Below are 12243 nucleotides of genomic sequence, written 5' to 3'. Positions count from 1 at the left end.
GTAAAGAAAAAAGAGACCCAACAATCTTTCTCAACTGAATAGCAATTTCAGTTTCTATTGCAGGTCCTTAAGAAAAGAAATGAATTTTAATTTTAAGGAGTACATTTCTGTTTGTTCTGGGTCAACTGTTTGAAGAGAGGGAGAATTCTTGCATTCATTTTCCAATTTAACTTACAGATTTTATAATAACATCTGAAAAGTGTTAATAATTATTAGAAAGATTAACCTTTTTTTTGTTGTTTTTTTTTACTTAAAACATGGTTTTGTCTACTGGACACTTATGCTTTTGTTAAACACTTCTAAATATAATTCTCCCTGGCGATTTTGAGAATATTGTTTAAGTAACATTGAAATGTAACCAGAATTCCTAAAAGTATGCTAATGCTTTTCTTCAAGCAGTTACAATTCTGAATGGAGTGCAGAAAACATTAGGTGGTAATGGGAGGTGAAGGGATAGTCCACGAGTGATCACATCACACATGTCTTAACTGTCAAAGTCTATAGCTTGCCAAACTGAAATACGCATGAAATTCTTTTGTGAAGTGTCAAGTACCATACTAACATTGCAGCTCTTTTTCAGTCCTAACTAAAATGCAATAGATTAAAGACCGATAATATACACTTAAGTGACATTTTTAATGTGTAAAGTTTGCCTCTGTTGACTATTTTGACCAAGGTTGATACTTTGAGCCACTTTAGAACTTAGCTTCTCATTGATGATATGGAAGTGATACAATTCCTTTCATTGTAAGAAAATTTTGATTATTTCAAATTAAATATATTAAATGTTTTTATATTTATTGTATTGTACTTACTTCTATAATGAGATCACTAACTTTTCTTGTTTTCTAAGAAAATATTGAAACTTAAGTTTTAAATTCTTTGCTTGATGATCTTAGACAAGTTCCTTAACTTCTCTTCTTTTCAGTCTCCAATCTGAAAAATAGAACCAAGTGTATCCATTTCACAGGGTGATAGAAAACGTATAGAACATTAAAGATTGCCTGACATAGTATATTTATCTACTTTTAAAAATCATCACTAGGCACCTCATTGATTTATATCTCTATCATGGAAAATTTACAGAATTATTGCTTTGTAGATATTTTAAATTATTTTATCTTAAGCATGTCTTAATTCTTACAAAAGAATAACTTTTACTTGATGTTTAGTAATTACATTACTAGATCAAAAAAACAAAAGCCATAATGTGTTAATAGACCACAGCTGGCATAGGTCTACACCATCACAGAACTACATACAGTTAGGGTTAATGATTTTCATCTTCTGTTAGTTTCTGTCAGGATCTCTAATAATAGGTTATTCTACCGCTCTTTCACTAGAAAAAATAAACTGGAAAGGACACAAAACAGAGTAAAAACAATTCTGGTTTGTATTTAGATGAGCACTTTAGGATCATTCCTTTGTAGTTATTAGATCTATGGCACTGAGCAATCATTATCTTTATGTCCTTTTTCAGGGATTTTTCAACAGTCTGTTGAGGAAGTCAAAGGACCTTCCTAGTCATTTATCATGCATTGATGTTACTTTCATCTGAGAACATATGGACTTGATTACTTTCATTAGAAAAACAAAATTGCAGAGTTCAAACTGTTGTATTCCTACAAGACAGTTTCTTACAAAGGAATGAACACATACAAAATATTTTTCAGTTTTTATATCTTAAAGTATAACATGAGAATGTATTTTATACATTATTCTTAATACACATGGCAGAGAATAGAAGCAGCTCTATTTTTCAGTTCCCTAAATAAAAAAGAAAAAGTTATAATTATATCTGAATTTCTTCACATATAAGCATATTGGGCTAAGCAAAAGGGAAGGCAGCCCAACCTCAGGACAAGAAACATTGACAAGTTTTTGTACATGAAATGAGATTGGTGGACAATTTTGTCTGCCACTTTTAAGACAAAAAAAAAAATTAAATCTTAAAAATTGTCAAATTTTGTCCAGCTATTTGAAATAATTCAGATAGAACCTTCAACACCAGAAAGTTAAGAAACCAGTGTTTGTAATATTTCTTGAAAAATATTATCTGGATACAAATGGAAGGACTTTGTATTCTCTTTGAAGCTCATGGATTTAAATTTCACGTGTTTCCTTTACTGACTTAAAATTAATTTATTAACTACTTTGTGGCCTGGAAAGAAGACAGACATTTCCCATGATTTGGGTAAAAATTTTCCTAAAACATGACATGTGCAATGATAAAATATTAACTGAAAAACAAGTAGAATCAAATAAATGTTTCATAAGTTTTAATGTTATATATGAACAAAATTATCCTTAAAAATCCTGCAAGTCACCCTGAAACTGATTTTGAACATTTTGTATATACATACAATTATTATTTTTTATGTATGATCTGTCTTTATATATGTATAAATGTATTATTTGCATGAATTAATTTTATACATATTACATTTTTTACCCACACAGCCTCATAAGTTTATTGTTATTAGTTTCATTTATCAATAAGGCTAAGCTGCAATGGCAACTGGACCAAGGTTACCAAGTAGAAAGTTGCAGAATCAAAGTCTATTATTAAATAAGTAATTACTAAGGGGAAAAGAACCCACATCTTTATAATCCACACTGGGCAAATCAAATGTTACTGATTTCATTTAAAATATCTAAGTCAGTATTCCAACAGTGAATGAAACATTCTCTCCCTCTGTTTCTCTGTACCCTAAAAAGACAAACATACAAATTAAATTCACCTCAAAGAAAAATTTTTTTAAAAATGCCTTGCTTTAAGGGATTAAAAACAAAGAATAATAAAATCTCGTTGAATAATGGAAGGTATGGAATACAGCTATCATACACCCAGAAGTAAGGGTGTGTCCTTTCTCTAAACAAGAGCATCTAGAAAACCTTGTTTTGATAATAAATTGGCCAGTGCCAAAAGACTTAGTTCCGAGGTTCTCAAAGTGTGGTCCCGGAACCAGAACATCAGCATCACCTGGAAACTCATTAGAAATGTCAGTACTCTGGCTCCTCCCCAAACCTACTGAATCAAAAACTCTGAGGGTAGGGCCCACTAGTCTGATTTAACAAGCCATGCAGGTGAGTTTTATATACTAAAGTGTTTGAGAACCTTTGGCTTACTGAGACTATGTATTTTATTTTCTCCCCTCACGTGTGGGTGAAACCAGGCTTCACCCCTGAATCTGCAACCTTAGACAAGTTTCTCCACAATGCTACTCTGAGATCAAGATCTCAACTGTACGTCCTGGAGACAACACAATACAAGGGAATAAAATATTATACAACTGTCAGAGATACTGTGGAGTTCAAATTAGATGATATAGAATGACACTAAGGAAAATACATTGTGAAATTTGACGAGATTCTGAACTCAAAAGGAGATGCTGCTCTATTCATTTCAAAGCAGCTCATAACAAAAGTGTTTCGCAGGGCGCAGTGACTCACGCCTGTTATCCCAACACTTTGGGAGGCCGAGGCGGGCGGATCCCGAGGTCAGGAAATCGCTACCATCCTGGCTAACGCGGTGAAACTCCGTCTCTACTAAAAAAATACAAAACTATTAGCCGGGCGTGGTGGCGGGCGCCTGTAGTCCCAGCTACTCCGGAGGCGGAGGCAGGAGAATGGCCTAAACCCGGGAGGCGGAGCTTACAGTGAGCTGAGATCACGCCACTGCACTCCAGCCTGGGCGACAGGGCCAGACTCCGTCTCAAAAAACAAAAAGTTTTCCAACTTAGCTAGTTTTCGGCACTAACTAATCACACCTCAATCTCACTTTTATTGTTGCTCTTCTTGTTTTTGTAACTGGCACCTGGAGCAGGTCAGCCCCATTCCTCATTTTACAGGGACACCTTCGATGCCAGATTCTTTTTGCCTTCCGGTAAGGTTTTTTTTTTTTTTTTTTTTTTTTTTTTTTTTAGTGTGTTAGCCATTTAGGGGGAGGGAGGATAAGAAATAAAGGGACAGTATTAGAGCGTGAATAAATTTTTTTTTTGTAAATATGTTTTAGTGCTTCTTCAAGATTTCTAAAATAATCTACATTATGAATTCACTCTATCATTGTAAGCCTTACTAGGATTCCTGAATTTTGACATATATTTATTTTTTTCTCCTGACTGAAGGTTTGAATGACAAGAATGCTATCATGTTTTCTATATTTTCCACAAGATAGAATAAAATACCCATCAACTCTCCTTACACATATACTTTTTAATAAATTATTTAAACTACTCGTATCTCCAATGGCTAATTTGGGATGATACAGTAATGCACATGTTTTTAAATATATATCAAGAGCATATTAAGCAATTCCACAGCACAGATGAATAATATTGTTACCAATGAAAATGATGCTGTATCCTAAAACAAATAGCCAATATTCGACATAATAAAGCAAATATCCTTTTACCTTTACTATCAGTTTGGGGGCTGTTAAATTATTGAGGAAGTGGCAAGTAAATTTTTCTTTTTCTCTTTTCTGAAAATAAAATAATCTGGTTATGTTCCAGGTCGGTATACAAAGAGCTTTTCTAATTTATGTATACATTTTTAAAATAAAGTATAATAGAGCAAACAGCTCACCAGCATTTAGAACTGTCCTGATAACAGAATGCCAGGGCTTGGGCTTGAGTTTTGTGTAAAAAGATTGTAGGTGCTAAATCATCTCTATTTCTCATATCATGATTAATTCTCCAGAGAATTATAGCAGGTACACAAATTAGAACAGCTCTTTGACTCTTACTTTCAAATCTGAAAAAGAAAATGTGTATTGTTTTGCAATATAACTTTTGAATTAATGTGTTTTTAATTTATATTATTATTCTGATCTAATATTTAGGTATTATATATTTGAAATAAACAGACAAGCCACTATCATATTAAGCATGACATGAGGTACCCGGCATGTTCTGAGTTATGTGTACAGGTAATTAGTTCTAACTCAAAGTAATGTTCTCATAAATAGGGAACAAATATTACCAAATTCATTAATTAGTCATGCTTATACTTCTGTCATTTGGAATAATGTGTTTGTTTGAACTAAGGTTTCCTATTTATTAGAGTCATTAATGACTGTCGGTAAGATACAGTGCTCTAACATTTCACCAATATTTGAGAAATGCACAGGTATTGCATTTTTTAACAGGGGACTAGTCTTATTTTATATTTTTATGAAATGACAACCATAGTATTAAATACCCTTGATCTATTTCTGCTACTTTCCTTTATTTCATTCATCCTACTCTGCTTCCTCTACCATTTTTATTCTTATAACATGTATATCATCATATCATAATTACTTGTTTGCATTTCTGCCTTCCTCCAGTAAAGCACATGAATCATTCTGCTTCTCATAAGCTTCCTCATTTGTTGTTTAATGAATTTCAACACTCACTTATACACATATATTTCAATAAAACTTTCAAATGAACTATTTTAACTAAATTAAAATATTTTGGCTGTTAATATACATATGCAGTGATTCTTCTATGAATATATGCCACATACATTACTTTGCATTATATATCTAAATGCAAACACAAGGACTATTGTATTAGTCCTTTTTCATGCTGCTGATAAAGACATACCCAAGACTGGGTAATTTATAAAGAAAAAGAGTTTTAATGGAGTCACAGTTCCACATGGCTGGGGAGGCCTCACAATCATGTTGGAAGGTGAAAGGCACATCTTACACGGTGGCAGCCAAGAGAGACTGAAAGCCAAGTGAAAAGGGAAACCCTTTATAAAACCATCATATCTTGAAAACAGTATGGGGGAAACCATCCCCATGATTCAATTAGCTCCCACTGGGTCCCTCCCACAACCCATGGGAATTATGGGAGCTACAATTCAAGATGAGATTTGGGTGGGGACACAGAGTCAAACCATATCAACCATAATTATGAATGAGAATGTTTTCAAAATCTGATGAAAATCTAAAAACCAGTATGAAAGTGTAATTTTATTTTAAGACTACAAGAATAAAAATATATATCCATGCTAATGGGAGGTTGCTTATAAGACAAAGTCTTATATATATGATTTCTTACAAGTCATTGATTCCAATATTTTTAGAAATCTACCACAACACATTATCAACAAAATAAAAGAAAATCACACAAAAGCATGTTAAATATTTTGTTATGATATTTTATGCAACTTTTTAAAGCATATATTATTTCACCTAACTAAAACAAATATAAATATTTAAAGTGAACTAAGGCAGCATTTCCCAAAGAGTGTTTCAGAAAATATAAGTCTTTAGAGATGTTCTTCTTAAAAAAATGAATTAATGTTATATAGATTAAAAATAAGCATATGAAAATGTTCTTAACGACATAAGTCATCAGGGAATTGCAAATGAAAACAACAAGGAGATACCACTACATACATATTAGAATGAATAATAATAATAAAAAAACTAAATTCAAATTGCTGACAAAGATTCTGAACAAGAATTCTCACTCATGCTGGTGAGAATCTAAAATGGCACAGCCACTTTGGAAGACCACTTGGCTATTTCATACAAAAACAACACTTTTGCTGTACAATGCAGCAATCATGCTACTAGATATTCATCCAGCCAAATTGAGAATGTATGACCACATAAAAACCTGTTTGTTAATGTTTATAGTGACTTTATTCATAGTCAGTAAACATGAGAAACAGTCAAAATGTCTTTCCTTAGATGAATAGATAAACTTGACACATTCATATAATGGAATATTATTCAGCAATTAAAAAAATGAGCTCTCGGCTGGGCGCGGTGGCTCAAGCCTGTAATCCCAACACTTTGGGAGGCCAAGATGGGTGGATCCCGAGGTCAGGAGATCGAGACCATCCTGGCTAACACGGTGAAACTCCGCCTCTACTAAACAATACAAAAAACTAGCCGGGCGAGGTGGCGAGCGCCTGTAGTCCCAGCTACTCGGGAGGCTGAGGCAGGAGAATGGCCTAAACCCGGGAGGCGGAGCTTGCAGTGAGCTGAGATCCAGCCACTGCATTCCAGCCTGGGCAACAGAGCGAGACTCTGTCTTAAAAAAAAAAAAAAAAAAAAAAAAGAAAGAAAGAAAAAAAAAAGAGCTCTCAAGCCATGAAAAGGCATGAATAACTTTTTTTTTTTTTTTTCCTTAAAGTTCTGTGCAGAATGTGCATGTTTGTTACATAGGTGTATGTGTGCCATGGTGGCTTGCTGCACCTATCAACCCATAACCTAGGTTTTAAGCCGCTCATGCATTAGCTATTTATCCTTATGTTCTCCCTCCCCTAACTACCCCCCACATACAGGCTGCAATGTATGTTGTTTTCCTCCCTGCGTCCATGTGTTCTCATTGTTCAACACCCACTTAAGAGTGAGAAAATGCAGTGTATGGTTTTCTGTTCCTGTGTGACTTTGCTGAGGATGATGGCTTCCAGCTTCATTCAACTCCCTGCAAAGGACATGATCTCATTTCTTTTATGGTTGCATAGTATTCCATGGTGTATATGTACCATATTTTCTCTATCCAGTCTGTCATTGATGGTCATTTGGGTTGGTTCCATGTATTTCCTATTGTGAAGAGTGCTCCAATAAACATACATCTGCATATATCTTTATAATAGAATGATTTTTATTCTTTTGGGTATATACCCAGTAATGGGATTGCTGGGTCAAATGGTATTTCTCATTCTAGATCATTGAGGAATTGCCACACTCTCTTCCATAATGGTTGAACTAGTTTACTTTCCCACCAACAGTGTAAAAGCGTTACTATTTCTCCACAGCCATGCCAGCATCTGTCCTTCATTGACTTTTTAATAATCACCATTCTGAGTGGTATGAGATGGTACCTCATTGTAATTTTAATTTTTGTTTCTCTTAATGATCATTTAAACTTTTTTCATATGTTTTTTGGCCACATAAATGTCTTCTTTTGAGAAATGTCTGTTCAGGCCCTTTGCCCACTTTTCAATAGTGTTGTTTTTTTCTTGTAAATTTGTTTAAGTTCCTTGTAAATTCTGGATATTGGATCTTTGCAAATGGGTAGAATGCAAATATTTTCTCCCAATCTCTAGGTGGCCTATTCACCCTGATGATAGTTTTGTCGTTGTTCTTGTTTGTTTTTTGTTGTTTCTGTGCAGAGGCTCTTTAGTGCAATTAGATCCCATTTGTCAATTTTAGCTTTTGTTGCAATTGCTTTTGGTAATTTCATCATAAAATATTTGCCCATGCCTATGTCCAGAATGGTACTGCCTAGATTTTCTTCTAGGATTTTTATGGTTTGGGGTTTCACATTTATGTCTTTAATCCATCTTGAGTTAACTTTTGTATACCGTATAAAGAAAGGGTCCAGTTTAAGTATTCTGCATATGGCTAGCCAGTTTTCCCAGCAACATTTATTAAATAGGGAATCTTTCCCCATTGCTTGTTTCTGTCAGGTTTGTCAAAGATCAGATGCTTGTAGAATGTTGGTAGAATGGGAATAGCTTGTAGAATGGGAATAGCATTGCATCTATAAATTACTTTGGGCAGTATGTCCATTTTCACAATATTGATTATTTCTATCTGTGAGGATAGAATGTTTCTTCATTTGTTTGTGTCCTCTCTTATCTCCTTAAGGAATGGTTTGTAGTTCTACCTTAAGAGGTCCTTAACATCCCTTGTTAAGCTGTGTTCCTAGGCATTTTATTCTCTTTGTAGCAACTGTGAATGGGAGTTCATTCATTATTTGGTTTTTTGCTCGTCTATTGTTGTTGCATAGGAATGCTCATGATTTTTGCACATTGATTTTGTATCCTGAGATTATGCTGAAGTTGCTTATCAGCTTAAGGAGACGAAGGGCTAAGATGATGGGGTTTTCTAAATATACAATCATGTTGTCTGCAAACAGTGACAATTTAACTTCCTCCTTTCCTATTTGAATACCTTTATTTCTTTCTCTTGCCTGATTGACCAGGCCAGAACTTCCAATACTATGTTGAACAGCAGTGCTGAGAGAGGACATCCTTGTCTTGTGCCAGTTTTCAAAGGGAATGCTTCCAGCTTTTGCCCATTCAATATGATATTGGCTATGGGTTTGTAATAAATACCTCTTATTGTTTTGAAATATGTTCCATCAATACTTAGTTTATTGAGAGTTTTTAACATAAAGGGATGCTGAATTTTATTGAAGGCATTTTCTGCATCTATTTAGGTAATCATTTGGTTTTGTCATTGGTTCTGCTTATGTGATGGATTACATTTATTGATTTGCATAGGTTGAACCAGCCTTGCATGCCAGGGGTGAAGCTGACTTGATCGTGGTGGATAACCTTTTTGATGTATTGCTATATTTGGTTTGCCAGTATTTTATTGAGGGTTTCTGCATTGATGTTCATTAGGGATATTGGCCTGAAGTTTTCTTTTTTTGTTGTGTCTCTACCAGGTTTTGGTATCAGGATGATGCTGGCCTTATAAAATGAGTTAGAGAGGAGTCCCTCCCTATCAATTGTTTGCATTATTTTTTGAAGGAATGATACCAGCTCCTCTTTGTACTTCTAGTAGAATTTGACTGTGAATCCATCTTGTCCTGGGTTTTTTTTTTCTTTTTTTTTTTTTTGTTGTTTTTGTTGTTGGTATGTTATTTATCACTGCCTCAATTTCAGAGCTTGTTATTGTTCTATTCAAGGATTTGATTTTTTTCTTGTTTATTCCTGGGAGGGTGTATATGTTCAGGAATTTATTCATTTCTTCTAAATTTCTGGTTTATTTGCATAGAGGTGTTTATAATATTCTCTGGTGGTAGTTTGCATTTCTGTGGGGTCAGTGATAATATCTCATTTATTTTTTTTGATTCTGTCTGATTCTTCTCTCTTTTCTTTGTCTAGTTAGCAGTCTATTGCATTATTTTTTTCAAAAAAATCAGCTCCTGGATTCATTAATTTTTTGGAGGGCTTTTCATGTCTCAATCTCCTTCAGTTCCATTCTGATTTTAGTTATTTCTTGTTTTAATTTCCAAAACATCATTTTGACAAGGTAAGAACTATTTTCTAGGCTTCACTGCCCACTAAGAACCAAAGAGAACTAGATAACCCACCATATTCACCAAGAGTAACATTCTTCTCAATTGATTTCTGGTTGTTCCTTATGCTTTTCTTTTTCAATTTTTAGGTTCAGGGTTATATATGCAGGGTACATATATGTTACATGGGTAAATTATGTGTCATAAGAATTTGGTGTACAGATTATTCCATCATCCAGGGAATAAGCATACTACCTAATAGGTAATTTTTTTATCCTCACCCTGCTTCCTCCCTCCACCTTCAAATAGACCCTGGTACCTATTATTTCCTTCTTTGTATCTATGTGTATTCAATGTTTAGCTTCAACTTATAAGAGAGAACATACAGTGTTTTATTTTCTGTTCTTGTATTAATTTGCTTAGGATAATGGCCTCCAGTTCCATACATGTTCTGCAAAAGACACAATATTATTCTTTTTTATGATTGTATGCTATTCCATGGTGTTTATGTACCATAATTTCTTTATTCAGTCTACCACTGATGGGCATTTAGGTTGGTTCTGTATTTTTGCTATTGTGAATAATACTATAATGAACATAAGCATGTATTTGTCTTTATGGTATAACAATTTATATTCCTTTGGTTATATACCCAATAATAGGATGGCTGGGTTGAATGGTAATTCTGTTTAAGGTTCTTTGAGAAATCTCCAGACGGGTTTCCACAGTCACTGAACTAATTTACATCCCCACTAGCAGGGTATAAGTATTCCTTACCCTCTGCATCCTCACCAGCCTATGTTATTTTATGACTTTTAAGTAATAGCCATTCTGATGGGTATGAGATGCTATCTCATTGTAGTTTTGATTTGCATTTCTCTAATGATTAGTGATGTTGAGCAGTTTTTATATGCTTGTTGGTCATGTGTATGTCTTTTTTTGAGAAGTATCTGTTCACATCCTTTGTCTATTTTTAATGAGGTTGTTTGATTTTGTTTATTTAAGTTTTTTCTATATTGTAAATATTAGACCTTTGCTGGGTGCAAAGTTTGCAAGTATTTTATTTTATTCTATAGGTTGTCTGTTTATTCTGTCAATAGTGTCTTTTGCTATATAGAAGCTCTTTAGTTAAATTAGGTCCTACTTGTCAATTTTTTTTTTTATTGTTATTGCAATTGCTTTAGGGATCTTTGCCATGAAATCTTTGCCAGGGCTTATGTCCAGAATGGGATTTCCTAGCTTTTCTTCTAGGGTTTTTATAGTTTTAGGCTTTACATTTAAGTCTTTAATCTATCTTGAGTTGATTTTTGTATATGGTAAAATGTAGGGGTCCAGTTTTAATGTTCGGCATATAGAGCTAGCCAGTGATCCTAGCAACCTTTATTGAATAGAGAGTTCTCTCTTCATTGATTGGTAATGTCTACTTTGTCAAAGTTCATAGGGTTGTAAGTGTGCAACCTCATTTCTGCTTTTCTGTCATCAAGAGCTCTACCAATGATCTTCATCAGAAACACTTGGTTCAGTGATTCTAAAATAACACAAGATCATGCTAAGCTACAGAAACTACGTGTATATATACATTGTGATATAAATTACACACCTCACCTTTATTGCCAAAGTAGTTTGCTTCAGTTATCTATTTTAGGTAATCTGAGCAAAATTACAATGTGAAACATAAAATAACACATAGAAAAAATAGATTTGCGGCACTTAAATGAACATTATGAAAATAAATAATTGTATAGAGTGATACAACAGTCTCAGACATTTTATATTTCTGATTCAGCTTAATATTTATCACAAATGGCTTAAGGAAATTGCTATGACCTCCAATGTAGAAAAGAGAAAACTGAGGCCCATATAAGTTTTCGTTTGTAGTAAATTTAGATCTTTTGTATTTAAACATAAGAAAGTTTCTTTGCTTAATCAGTAAAAATGTACACACCTAATGATTTCAGTTATTTAATATAGCCACATCTAAAATTATATTCAATCAATGTGAAATTTATAAGCAAATGTACTCTTTTATTTGTTCTAGAGTGTTTATGCCATCTATTATGTTAACAACTTTAAATTATCCAATTAAATTATAATATTAAGTGCTTAGTGTTATACAAAATAATAAAGGCAATTTCTTTTTTATTGTGTGGGCATTCTAGTGGAAATTTGTTTACATTTCACAATGTTTGCATAGGCAATAATGTCGCTTTGTGAATTATGAGCTTGTGTTTTAAATGAGAACATTATTTTAATTATAGAA

At 33.6% G+C, this 12243-nt stretch overlaps 1 long non-coding RNA gene across 12 annotated transcripts in view; it reads right to left on the bottom strand.

The window, feature by feature from the left end:
- LOC103882209 overlaps window positions 1-12243 on the bottom strand; it is a 107519-nt gene that overhangs the window by 33947 nt on the left and 61329 nt on the right. For all 12 annotated transcript variants that reach the window (XR_004182233.1, XR_004182235.1, XR_004182232.1 and 9 more), the window contains one exon: window positions 816-936. This is a non-coding gene — a long non-coding RNA (uncharacterized LOC103882209). The remainder of the gene's footprint in view (window positions 1-815; window positions 937-12243) is intronic.

This window comes from Papio anubis, chromosome 2 (genome assembly GCF_008728515.1).
Source record: "Papio anubis isolate 15944 chromosome 2, Panubis1.0, whole genome shotgun sequence".
Classification (NCBI taxonomy): domain Eukaryota; kingdom Metazoa; phylum Chordata; class Mammalia; order Primates; family Cercopithecidae; genus Papio; species Papio anubis.
This window is presented reverse-complemented; position numbering and strand designations above follow the sequence as displayed.